Source organism: Neodiprion pinetum, chromosome 6 (genome assembly GCF_021155775.2).
Source record: "Neodiprion pinetum isolate iyNeoPine1 chromosome 6, iyNeoPine1.2, whole genome shotgun sequence".
Classification (NCBI taxonomy): domain Eukaryota; kingdom Metazoa; phylum Arthropoda; class Insecta; order Hymenoptera; family Diprionidae; genus Neodiprion; species Neodiprion pinetum.
In genome coordinates this window covers 23,837,975-23,852,125 of record NC_060237.1, presented here as the reverse complement: position 1 = coordinate 23,852,125, position 14,151 = coordinate 23,837,975, and the positions used below count along the sequence as shown (strand labels likewise).

The 14,151-nt window shown below is 44.4% G+C and overlaps 1 protein-coding gene across 9 annotated transcripts in view; it reads left to right on the top strand.

The window, feature by feature from the left end:
• The first annotated feature begins 315 nt into the window (after nt 1–315).
• The window catches only part of unc-13, a 99,413-nt gene continuing 85,577 nt past the window's right edge, over nt 316–14,151 (top strand). For 8 of the 9 annotated variants that reach the window (XM_069137197.1, XM_069137194.1, XM_069137198.1 and 5 more), the window contains exon 1: nt 436–559. The gene's annotated coding sequence lies outside the window, so the exon portion shown is untranslated. Of the gene's footprint in view, nt 560–14,151 lie in introns of all 9 variants that reach the window. The other variant, XM_069137191.1, reaches the window with a different exon arrangement.

Sequence of the window (14,151 nt, the reverse complement as noted above, 5' to 3'; positions counted from 1 at the left end):
ATGCGACAAATTAGTGCGGTAAATAGAAGTGGAATTAACCTAGTGACGAGTTGAATCGCAGTGAATGCGTCGCGAGTTAGATTAAACAATTCCGAGTGTATGTGTGCGCGAGTATAATAGATGCCGTAGATACCGTATAGAATGTTTCGACCAATCGAAAACTGTCAATTATTATCAATGATTGTTTGTTGAAGTTACAGTTGACTTGTCGCATAATATATATACACACAAGAATATATATATATATATGTATATTTATGAAAAATAATGATCGTTAAGAAAATTTCGTTATACAATATAAACTTCGTGTTAACAACGAAATGCCAATCTCGGCCTACATTATACTGTGCAGTGTGAGATGAATTTATGATTCCTGTACGAATACCTACAGGTGTAAATCGCACAGATGCTATGCCGCATTTTGCTCGAGTGATCTTCCGTATCATGTATGTATCCGCATCAAAGGTGTAAATCAACCTTCTCGGTATAGGTTGTGTGCTACACCACCGTCCAAGGTTGTAAATGCACATTATTTACCGTAAATAATCAACGACATCAGGTAACCAGCAAGTGAAATAATAATAATTACGGGTAAATGGCGGTTCGCCGGGCTGACGAGATCTTGGCGTGCAGTATGCTGCTTTGTAAGCCGCCGCTTGACGGAATAAAAGGCCCGCTCCGTTCAATCGAACCGAGTATAATCCAAGTTTTCCACCCTCAAGTCTCGGCTTTACCCAGCGACGCGCCATTCATAGATTTAAATTACGATATACGCCTCCTAATTCCGCACCCCCGAAACTTGAATTCCAATTCCGTCGTCTGGTATGAAAGCGAGTTTTAACGTGGGTCCAAATTCCCTTTCCAAGGGGGTTCGCAAAGTTTGAGGGTAAAAAAAGTAATACACGCGTCACGCCGAATCGGCTGGAAAAGCAACGAACGAGCCAAAGAGCGACGCAGCGGTGACGTTAATAAAGTGCTTCGCGACCTGGAACGCGGTGTTTGATATTGATTGCAAGCTCGATGCGTAAAGTTGCGTTGTCGACTCTGCAGCTGGCGGCGATGCCAATCTCACAAGGGTGTTTCGCATACGGGTTGACGTGGCGTCGCGACGGGATCTTATTGTTAGAGAAAATTAGTCGCAAGACGCACGCGAGATAGGGCGGTGACTCTTTTTTTTTTTTTCTTTTCTTCCGTCGAGCCTTGGTGATATCAACTTCCGCGAATCGCGTTCTCACGGCATGAAAACGGCCGCAAGCCACGGTTGTTGGCCGCTTCTTCGGCTGGGCCAGTTTCGAAGGGAGTCAGTGTTTCAATTCGCACGATTTCTCCCAAAAAAAAACAAACACACAAAAGAGTCGAAACGACAAGTCCGAAATGGTGCCAACGTGAACCCACTTGTTGACACCTAGGTTTAGCCCGGACTATACCTACCACCTACACAATTGACCTGGTAGACACTTTCTATTCAGTACCGGTAGGCAGGCGGGTGCCTCTTTCAGCTTCCCACCGTCTCTCTGCACGCCTCTATAAGTCAATAGTCATTCCAGCAGGATTCTCTCATGATATTCTCGTCTACTCTCGTCCCCAAGGACTGTTAAAGAGATGTAGCGGGGCGCGAATTTTCTCATCTATTAACCGACGGTATACTTTTTGACAGGTTGAAAATTACTTCAGACAGGAACACTACCGCGATAACTGAGCACCTTTTACGGTTTTGCAAGAAATAATTGAATGAACAACGCGCCGACGGGAAAAAGATTTTTTTATTTTTTATTTTTTGTTTGTTTTGGTTTCAATTTCAATTATAAACCACGCTCAAATGGTTAAGACGGCTTTAGAATCTATGATTAAATTTCAAAAACTTCCAATCTCTGTCAGACCAATTCCTTTTTAGAAACGTACGTTAGTATTACTTTGCCAAGCTATTCTCATTCCGTTATATATGGGTTTTGTATTTTTCCTTTTTTTTTTTCACTCCGCGTCAAAGCGATTCCATCGCTGTCATTACCTTGGTCGCTCGGCCACGCGCAACCATGAAATTGCCTCCAGTGCTCTTTGTTTTTAGCTTCTTTTTTGTTTCAAGTTTTTTTCCACGTTCATTCGTTGGCCTTTTTCAACGGTCACGGGAATCCCGCAATTTTGTATTGTACTGATTTGTATAATTCAAGCTCGTCGATCCACCCTCCCGCGTTTCTTTCCTCTTGCGCTTCGCCATACAGACCCGCCTCTATTGTTATTTTTTAAATCATTGCCTTTCACCACCACGTTTTGCAGTAAGTCCGTGCATTGAATCTGACGCCAGAAGCAAACTCCGCTCGGCTTACGGCTGGTCACACAATGCCTTTTTCTACTTTACCGTTTTTTTTTAAATTTCACCTCTTTTCACTGAAAATGTTTCTGTCACTTGCCTTTTGCCTGCACGTTAGATAGTACAAGGTACGTTACCCATCGTTGAGCACCGTAATGTTGAAAATAAACCAATTTTGGAGATCACGGTTTTCTTCTGCCACGTTAAAATTAAAGTCACGTAAGCCGCGAGTGGTCGATTTGAAAATACAGATCGCTAGGTTACGATCACAGGATGATCGTTTGACACGTTTCTAATTCTCGATGTTTCCGTGGGGTCGTTTTTCCGAAGTGAGCAAATATCTGATGAAAAACTATCGCAGTGGACTCCGTTTGATTGCCGGCAATCAAATCCGCGAAATGACTCAATTTATTATGGAATCCATTAAATTGCATTGAAATTCCGCTTGTTTTCGAATGACGGGTTTTCGCTCAACAGTTTCGCCCTGTGCCTTCAACTCTGCACTTCGACTGGGTTCCGCTTGTCGATATTCTCATCGTATCAAATTAAGATCGTGGCATAACCGAATCGTAGTACGAAATCAAATCCATTTGGCAGTAACAATCTCAGGGGGCGTCGGACTTTCTCAATCAGGATCAATACTCCCTACGCTCATGGTGGTCAAGCTATTCGGAACGTGTCAAGCCCTACTTATCCGCGGAACCTGTTTGACCCGGCTTTAAATATTTGCAATCGATGCGAGGTCCAAGTCGTTGACTCCTCTCAGCTCGGTCGAAGCTGCAGGAGATCTTCCGGCACTCCTCTTCTCGCCCCCAGCCTCTCACCCCGCCCCCCGCGGCCACCGCGACGCCAACATGGCTTTGTCCCTATTGTCAAGATGTCCTCCTTTAATCGATATTTCGATAGGTCACATAATACATATTGTATACGTATATACGTACACGTGCACACCCACCTCAAGTTTTTCACATTATACAGTCCGTTTACACACGTAGATTCCCTGCTCCAGGTCGTCGGCGAATTGCGTGAAATGATTACGCGGACTTTCCGATTTCGCCTTGTTTTCTCGCCGCGAGACGAGCAAAAACTGGGCATTAATTTCGGATCGACGTCGTCCATTGAAGCTCGTCTAAACCTGCGAAGCAAAGTTGGTGAGAAGTCGCTTTTGAAAGCGTAAGACCTTTGGCGAAGGGGCGACGAAACGCGGTGCGAAGAGGCGAGAGCAGGGTGAAGGGGCCTTCACTGCACTCGTATCAATGGAACTTGAGTGGCTCGTTGACGGTGTGAGCTTGTCCTGTTCTCTCGGGAAAAGCTGTTGCTAAAAATTTCGCGAGTAACGCTGCGCCTTTGTCGCGCAAGGAATTTTGATCCTCAAGCTGATCAATTAAAATCGAGTGAACCGTTGGGGTTCGCAGTTTACTTCCTTGCAATAACGAGATTAGGTTCATGCCCGAAAGTATAGCGGCGGTTTGACGTCGGGGGAAATTGATGTTCCCCGACTTCTTTCGTTTCTTATATCTTATTCCTCGCGATCGACGGTCAAGGACCGAGACTGCAGCATCGGTGAGTGTCGTCGTCACACTTTTCCAGGCTCGCTGCCTGACCGTCGATCTCATAAATATACTCGTGAGAAACATTGACTGAATTCGTTCTAAATTATCACACCGAGAGAAAATTAGCTCCGTTTGGTTTCCCCATAATCCAGTCACAAAACTGGGAGACCAGTTTAGGGTAGAAAATAAATTACAACTCCTGAAATCAAACGAGGGTACTATTCGGAGATGTGGACTGTAACCTTACTTCCTGGATGGATCGTAATGACGAAGATGAATCTTGGGCCTTTGAGCTGTAGTCGTTAACTTGAAGAGGTTCAATTAAGCATTCCGCCCCTCGTTCAGCTTTCGAGGTCGTATTATATGCAACAATTTAATTCGAGCGAGAATCATTCTTACACATAAAAATCGATTTAATCCTATTTTTCCTGCTACTTCATTCCCCGTTAGTTTTAGTCGGGAAATTATTTCGAACAGCAGGTTTTTTCCGCGTCGCGCTTCTACAACTCGTGTTCAATGTTTCGCCGTCCAAGCCGCGCATATTCAACACGTACGTCAAAAGGAAGTAAAGCGGTGAAACACCGAGTCATTTTTTTTTTCGTCCTACCTCAGCTGGCTTTTCTGGGACAATTCTCAACGACGAGGCGTCCCGGATCAAAGGCGAAACCCGACGCATCGCGTCTGCAGCTTTGCGTGAAATGCAAGAACGGACCGTAGCAGGTAGACGTTGCACGTACCTACGTGAATAGAACTTTTAATTGCGCCAAAGCCAATGGTAGGTGTAATTTGAAAACTAGTTAGCCATCAGCCGTGCCTGGTCTCGCGAGTACTCGATCCCCTTCTTTTTCCCTCGCCTCACACTATCAAATTGTCTCTGTATCTTACCGACGTTGGAGCTGTTGGAGTTCAACAAGGAAATGCTAACGTCGTTACGGTTCTTCTCCTCTCTCGGCGAAATGACGTCAAGTGTGACGAATCTGGCTTAATCCTGGAGGAGTCGACTCTCCTTCGTCTTGTCATTTATACCCGGCTTTCGAGCCTCTGCAACGTCTGAAAGGAGAGACTATTACACCGGTAATATATAACACGGAAACGCTCAGGATCCTGTTATGCGACGCACATGAACCCTCCATGTCTCAGCCAGGGTGAACCGCTTTCGTAACGAGTTTTCCTAGCGCTGACGAGCTACCTGCCAGGTGAACAATGAGCGCGTTATGCGTTGCGCGCATCCAGCTGAGGGTGTGTTTCCCTGTTACGACTCGGTGACGTCACGCGTTAAGAAAAGCGCCCCTGAAGACACATCTGGGTCTGATTTACAAGGCGGAAACAAGAGCGTTATTTCCCGTGCGATTCGACAGCGTTCCCTTCCTCCTTTGCTCCTCGCTCCATATTCACCCGGACGGAACTTTCTCTTCAAATCAAATCTTTCTTTCCCGACTTCTGGGTCTTCCAAGTCAGAAGCAAAATAAGTTTACCAATCAAATTACCGCCTCATCTTTCCATCTCGACCCAGAAGATGGTCAAATTTTCACTTTCTCTCGCATGATGGCGGAATGGAAATGCCGCGCCCATCTCTACTCAACTTATCTGCCATGATCGAGTTTCGATGTCGGAAGCTTTTGTCTTGTTCCGTTCCGCCTTGTACGCACGAACTTGAAGCGATTTACGTCGTTCCAGTCGTAGTGATTCCGGATGCTCACGGCAGATCGACACGGTCAGGTTGTTACACTAGCGATGCCAGATCAAGTTGCCGGTCGAATTCGATGACGACGCCATGCCTGCACTGGGCCACTGGGAGCCATTGGGAAACTCGTCACTGCGATTTGCTTTTAGCCCCGGTAGCCATGGGTCGCTGCTCGTTGAAGGCACCGGGCTGCCGGGGTTAAGCTGCATAATTCACGGCCTCCCTGTTTTCGCTCTGGTTCTCCGCTCTGTCCCGGATACCGAGGGGAAATACTAGGTATATAGAGCAAAAACGGTCGGACACGCACACAATGCCCGGACGTAATTCGTAATTAGACACTCCGTGTGGAAATGCGAGAATCCCTTTGCCACATATCCTTGTGTGAAAAAGAATCGACCTTGGGTTCGGGGGAGGAAGGAAAAGGGATCGGAATATACCGAAGTGCAGCGACTCCCGAGTCTTGGATTAATTTTTCACCTTCAAATTATCGGGGCTACGAGCTAGCAGTTTTCAAGTAGCTACTAGGGATCAATACGGATTTAATCCTCGCTACCACACGGCTGAGGCAACTGACGTATTTATATGCTGGGGCAAATCCACAAAGGAAAATTCGAGTATCGCCGTGTACTTTGTTTCTTAAAATACGTACGGAAAAAAGAAAAAATAACAAAGTAATCGACACTCTTCCCGATTAAATTGAGCCTGGCAACTTTTAACTCCAAGAGTCACGAACGTCTTCTGTTTCAAAGAAACGTGAGAATCAATTTACTGCAAAAGGATAAAGAAGAGAAGTTGGATACTGTTGGACATACTGGTTCACAGGTTGAAGAATCTTGTCAAATAACTTGGCACGTGCTGAAAAATTCAATTTAAATAAAGCAGCCAACGCCGAGTCGCCAAGCCAATTTATCCCTCTCTGCACAGATGTACAATGTGCTTACAGAAAGCACTGGTAAAGGGAAATATTCACCGCTGTTATACACGCCGAGTGAAATATATGCGAGTTTTCGCGTATTTCCATTGAAAATAAGGCTCTGTATCGCACCATTTGAACGTATTGAATATTCTTTTCGTTCTATGTGCAGCTATCAGTTCTCTCTTTGTGTACTTTCGACGTATTATTTACCTCGGTCGCAAAATTTCGATTCCAACGACAGCAGAGACCCCTCATTTGCCTACGCAAATGCCGCATACTTACTTTGAAACCGATACAGTAGCTCGTAATCAGACGCTTCTATTCCACTGTCAGACAGGCTGCAAATGCACCGCGTAGAACAACACTGCAGGTAACAAAAAGACGAAGGGGGGGAGAATATAGTAGGGTCACCGAGAGTAACTTTTACCCTGGAAACCTCGACGCCGGGTCGGCTTGTACACTACTTCCGGATGCCAGGGGCATACCAATATCGTGGAATGTAAGCCTTCGCCTATATAGAGCGTCTTTGATCACTTTGGGAAATTCCAACGCTGCGGTAATTAAACAGGACCAAAGTGATCCTGCAGGCAAGGCTTTGGGTTGACGGTCTGCTTTTTATTGGTCACGCACCACCGAGCCCTCTGTAGTGACCTAAAATTGAGAAATTGCGCCAGCTGCCTCTTTCCAAAACTTGCAACTGATTACCGTTTGCAAAGCCTGCGGTACGGATACATGTTTAGGATTCCTGTCAAAACGTGATCACCCGATCGTAGTGAGTAATTACTGTTGGTTTTGTAACTCTTATTATCGGGTTTGTACATCTTGCCACGATTGCTGTGGATTTAAATCCAAAAATGTGCTGTCCATATATAACATTCACCACAGGAAATGTGAAATCTACAATATTTTTCTCTCCGTGTGGTCGACCCCGCTTTGAGATTGAGTAGGTATGTGTTGCCTGAAAAATACGCTTAATGCAGACTCAGCCAACATGGGAAGGGTTTCAGGATCACGGTGTGCAGAAAAAAAAGAAACGTTCGAGGGTTCTTTCACGTTCTCACACCCTCGGTACACTCTGAACTCGACGTACGAAAGTAAGTCGACTCGTATAACGAGTCTAAATTTCTCCCATTGGCAATTCCTCCGAGGGCGACGATCATCGTTAAGACCAAAGTTGCCTGTCTATCCGAGGAGTGGATCTTTACACCGGAGCGCGAGCAATGCTCACAAAGAGTTTCCTGCAGCGGCACTAGATACGGGAATTCGAGACGTGATTCAAACGGGGAAAGCCGTTCCCCAAACTTTGGGTTATATGTTAGCTCGTAGCATTGTCGGGCGTAATATAGGCGAAAGAGAAATAGTACGGAGGTACCTACATATACCTATATCGGGAAGAAGAACTTTCCCGAGCCTGTAATTTATGAATTCACAGTGCCCGACTTTCCGGGCTGCTGCAGTATGGCCGGCGCGGTGTGGTTTCAGAACTTGCAAATTGTTTCAAAGAGATTCGGAATATATTTGAAAAACGCTTTCTCGCCGTCCGATATATTCCTTAAATCTTTTTTCCCCACACGGCCGTCTGCTTCCCTGCCTGTACCGCAAGATGCCTCGGCGGCTTTTGATCCCAGGTTTCGCAGCATCTTCGAAGCTTTCGCCCGTCGCGGATTGGCCAAAGAAACAAGATACCTACTCGTGCAATCGAGAAAATGTCACGTGTTTCTTACGACCGCCTATTGAACGCCTGAGTGCGCTCCCCTTGTCGATGTGTGTCACGGGTGTAAATAAATACCTTCAGGTTCAATATGTAATAAAGTTTTATAACCGAATGCCGAAATGACGACCCGATTGAGACTTCAAACCCCTGTACTTTCATGTTTACGAGTTTACACACGCATACCGCGAACTTGTGGAATGCGGGGAAACTTTGAAAATCTATTCAACCCATTTTCGCCAAGTTTGAGGTACCGTGGAATATGCTGACTATACGGCTTAGAGACACCCCCACTCCCACAACGTTTACGGAAGATTGTTATTGTTCCGCTCAGCCCGCATGTATTAATATTTACAAGAGGCGAAGTATTTCAAGTGGAAACTGCATGGGGAGGCTTCTTAAGTATGCGTGGAAATTCGGCTCAACTTGCCAGGCGTTAAATCCCGAAGCTTGATCGATACCGGAAAATTTTCTTCCTAATCCGCCTGATTGACCCCGTCGGATGAGTTGCAAAAAATGTAACAAGTTACGCGAATAAATATAAGTTAGTCCTCGAGATCGTTTCACGTTACGATAATGCGTCAGAGTTCGGTAGATAATGATAATGGTAGGGTATCATAATATTATTATTATTAATAATAATAATAATAACAACGATAACAGCTTGGCTTGTCAGGACGTATTTCAATTTCATCCGTGGTCGAATTGCTCGTGTATCAGGCGCAGAAATATTAGAATCTTGTAGAGGGCTCGTTCTTGTTTCATTAAAATGAAACTGAGAGCTACCGTTCGCCGCTGCGAAAGCGGTAATCTTTGCAGCACTCAAATCTCCTTCTCGTCCCTCTTTCTATCCCATCAATCTTGCAGTTGGGTCATAGGTTATATATATAAAGTTCGGTATTTATATATATATATATATATACGATTATATACATATATATATTTATACCGGCTGTGTGAAAGATCTGCAGCTGAACCTGGGCGCCGATAATTGCGAGACGTGAAGAAATCCCAGGGAGCAAAGTTAGCACAAGTTCAATACTGGCTGAATATCCCCTACACCATAGATATATATATATACATACATTCAACGTGAACGTGCGATCCTACCGGTCCAGATTTATGATATCAGTCTCGCCACTTGGAGTCTAGTTTTCCCATTGAAATTGAAAGAATAAGAATTTTGTTTTTTTCGCTGATCCAGAACGCGACTGAAGCGAATAGTTGCAGCCCGTTTATTACGAAAAACCTGTCCGTTTAATACAAGTACGCACGATCGTTTCACATTTCTCACGTTCATGCGCACGATGAATTGGGTCAACCTCTGTTGAACTCTGAAATACCGAAACTTTATGCCAAGTCGTAAACGCGATTCCCTTACATTTGAAACATGCAACGAACCATGTTGTCGATAGATATTCTCATTGCTTCGTAGAACAGGTATGTTGTACATTATTATTATCGATATTGTTAGACACGAAAAAATAAACGTGAGTTTGGCGAGACCGTAAGTGTATCGATTGAAAATCGAAAAATATAACGGCTGAAAATGACTATCGTGTCTGCTCACGACCGTCCGGAGTGAAAATCTCCGCAATTTTGTATCGAAACAGTGCCAACAGCTGGACCGAGTATCGTCGGGCTTGAAATAATCCCCTTAAACTTTTTCTTTTAATGGAAATACGTCGCACAACGAATTATTACCGGAAAATAAATGGCCGCAGGTGTACAATCTGCACGGAGACCATAAATTGGCTAAAGGATATTATTGTGCTGTGAGTAAAGAGAAAAGACGAGGTCATATTTCAAACTCAATCGTTTGGATAGATTTTTTTTTCCCCCAATTACGGTAAGGCATCGTAATTTCGTTCTTAATATTCGATATGCATACATGAATCATATCAGAGAGGAATCAGCATTAGAGTTTAACGTAACTGAGAGATAATTAATGAAAAAATTGCGAGTTTGTAAGTTGCCAACTTATAATATCGGTCCACCGTATTATAGAACCGCGAGTTCGTTTTCACTGTTCGGTAATAGCGACGGTTTGAGTGCCTAATCGTGTTATAACATCAGCCAGCAAATATAATTAGAGAGATGTTTGAAATGTTGGGTTAATCAGCGAGCTTCGTTGTGTTTAATAACTCAGCACACGGGTGTGCAAAACTTTGCAATTTTCATACCGTCGAATTTGCATTATCCAGCACAGATTGAAAAGCGTGAAAATAATTTAACAAAAGATCAGCCTGTCTGCAGGTTGAATATCGTGACGAGGGGAAGCATGCGGTAGATTATAATCACGGAAAATATTTCGTATCACAACGAGGTTCGCGTTACAGTCTCCGGCGTTAATCCGAGTGGTGCAGAAAACTCTGTGTGTAATAATATTTTGCATAATGTTACTCACCTTACGCAGCTACCGTAAGCCAACTGTATTATTCGGATAATGGGTTTTAATATCATCCGGTGGCAGGCGGCAAGACAGGCCGGCGTGTGGGTTTCATAAAAGCTTGGTTAGCCTGATCAAGCTGATTTGATAAAAAAAAAAAAAAAACAACCTTTGCCGTGCAACGAAGCATCTCCTAGTGTTTGGGCGTTCTTTTCAGACAAGCTCAACCGTTCTCGACGGAGCTTGCCACCCGTGGTTGTTAATCAGTCGTCTCTACTATGCGCCAGTAATTCACCGAACCCTTATCGCGAATTCAAAACTCTGGAGATAGAAGTTGTAGACGTATACAATGCATATATTCACAGGTATGTAGTGCCGCAATTGCGACTCTGCAGCTTTCGCAAAACATTCCACCTGCCTGCAACAGCTGAGTCGAACGGTTTTCATTCGTTCTTTTTTCCTCTATTCTTACCTCCTAGCGTGGTTTACGAGGGAATCCGAGGGATGTGAGAGAATGTATATATACTCGGGTGAAAAATGAAGACGCGTTCGGGAAGCGCGGGGCGATGTTATTCCTAGAAAATCTATGACCTCTAATAAGCGCTTGCGGTTCGGAAAAAAGATGAATTGAAAAAATGGCTTTGTCTGAGTCGAGATAAGCGTCCTCGAGATACCGCCAAGTTATTGTCGCAGTCCTCCTCCTTCTCCTTCGACAACACGAGCGTAAATCCCTCGCCAAAATTACCAGAGACATAATTCCACGCGATTTGCGGATATCGTTAGGAGAAAAATGAAATTTTATCATCTCATCTGATCCAGTTTCAATCTTCAGTGTCATTAAACAATTCGTTTTCACAAATTGTTCGTCGGTTAACGAAAGCCGAGTGGATGGCATTTTGGTAAGTGTCGACTCTCTTCGACCGTTGAACCCAAGCCTTTTGGAGAATTTTACAAATTTCAACATTGTCCCGTCACGCCGCAGGTTTTCGCAATTTTCGTCGATTCGACGATGCGTGAAAGGCGAGCTAATCGTGACGAATTCCTCCCTGGACTATGATAGTCTCATTTGGCGCGTCACTCACCGCGAGGAAGAAATTGCCTGTCGTAATACTCGACGCAGCAGAAGGCTAACAGAAAATGAAGTAAATAGCCGGAACAGGGTTGACCGAGAAACCGGCGCAGTGGATAGGGATAAATAATAGCGCCTAGCTCACCCGGGGTGGAGTAAGTGCCGTATTAACTTGAGGCGTTCGATCATCAGCGGCAATTAGAGCTATCAGCTCAGCCGAGTTGAGACTGCCTATAACCCATCACGCCTCATAGAGCACGCTGCGTTTAATTGAGTGGTCAATCAACGTATCCGCGAGACGGCGAAATTCATTTAGTCGCTATCCAGCGCCTTCCTTCGCCTGAGGGGGTAAAATTGTAAAAATAACGCACCGACACACCATGCACGCCTATAGCGAAATGCCGAAAAGCTCTAATTTTCGCCGGTGAGCGTTGCACGGGATAGTTTTTGAATTTCCATCTTTTTCGATCTGGCCGGATAATATAACTGCTGTTCCATACTCGATATTCAATAATTGATACTTCCATATGCGATGTCATTCATTCCTCGTGAGCTCCGCTCGGCCTTGATCTCATCCCCGCTCTCCTCGGGAAATACGACCGACATCTTCGGCCCGCCCCACGCATCCCACTGTAACTACACTAAAATTCTATCCTTCGGCGATATCGTATACCTATCGCTGTTTTCCGCTATTAGACAAATACCTCCGAGGCAGGTCTCGGAAGACGACTACGGCTGGGCAGGGCGATCGATGATACCTACTTTTCCTCGACGCGACGATGTCTTCAAAATTTTCTGTCATTGCTCCTTCGATCCTGATCGTTTATAACTCGAGGAACAGCGACCAGCGGAGGCTTAGCGTCTTTCCAAATGCGATTAGGCCGACGATTGCGGTTACTGGACTCCCATTATCTTATCGAAGTAGGCCAGCCCGATTTAGATATTGCGGGGAAAAATTACCAACTCGCATAACCCAAGTTATGCAGAGTACTGTTTACTGAATAAATGGAAATTTAGTTTCACGTACAGATTTCCCAGTGGTTATTCTCTCGCTAGTTGAATTGCATAAATTACTTCTCTCGCCGAATGTGAAATAGCATTGTACTCCCGAATTAATACGACAATCTCCAATGATAGTAAAGTTTTATGCTTCCTATATCGTACTGAAAACCGAGCTTCGGTCATTTACATGTGAATATTTTCCGCTGTGGAGTATAATTTATGCCAGCAAATTCACCTACTACACGTATTTCTGCGAGGAAAAAGCAGAAATTCGTTTATAACTTTCACCATGAAACCAATGTATTTTGAACTTCGATACACCGGACGGATGACGTCGTTCCCCCATTTTTTAGACAAGCCTCGATAAGCTGAAACGAGATTGGCTAGCTTTCGGAATCGGTTCTGCCGAATAGATCTGGCCGAAATTCTTGGCGCCCATAAAACACCAACGAATTTCAGCTGCTTTGGTCCTACACCTTTTCGACTCTTTTTACTACCGGGGCAAATCTTTATCACCCAAGATTCCTTGACGCGTCGACCATTGAGCAACTACGGTACGTTTAACTTGTGCAGAGGGCGAGGGTGAGCAAACCGCTTCGTATATCTTCAACTTATCCCGATATGTATATATATATATATACATCTATACCCTGGACTGGTTGGTATATAGGACTTGAAACGCGTTCCGGTATCGAAGCAAAGATCCCGAAGCTTCGAATGACGGGAACAATCGTCGAGATGTACGTGCAATGTTGGTGAATTCTTCAAGTTTAGATTAAATCATCGGTATCCTATCTTGACCCGATACCCACGGGAACACGGAAACATTTTTCTACTTTATTGGAATCCAATATTTAACGAGTACTCGTGCCGGAGGAAATGTCATCCAAGTTTGTCCCCGCAACTCCGAGAAAAACAGCCTTTTCGTACTCCTCTCGGCGAATGTCGAGTGTTTCGAAATTGCTAGACAATTGATGCCACTCAGCCGTGATCCCAGTGAGCTTGTTGAGTAAATAACTCATTGTCGGTGGGACCGGTTGACGGTTATTCATTTACAGCGCTGCAATTACATTGCGGTGAAAATTCCTACAACCGATATTATTCATTAGCCCTCGAAAGTGGCGGTGAAAATTTTTACATAAAGCATGGTAGTAACAAAATTTTACCAGCTTCTCTGTCAATAATCAGAAGCTCGTTAATTCCGTGGTTTTTTCACCTGTGCTGTAACGGACGAAAGTTTCATTTTATCTGCGAAATTCCGCTATTCAATGTAGCTGCAAAGTATGTTCATGTTTCGCTCATCAGGCTTAACAGTTTTCGCTCGTTATGAATTTTTAACTACCTATACCGGATGGTTGTAATAACTTGTTACATTGGGATGGAAGGGTAATTATTGAATATTCGACGATTCCATGAATTCCCAGAGATAGCGTAACACCTTTGTTCCATTATCCGGTGATTCAGCTGGTTGAAGTAATATCCGTTACAAGTTTGCGAACGAACTATGCTCGTTTTCAAA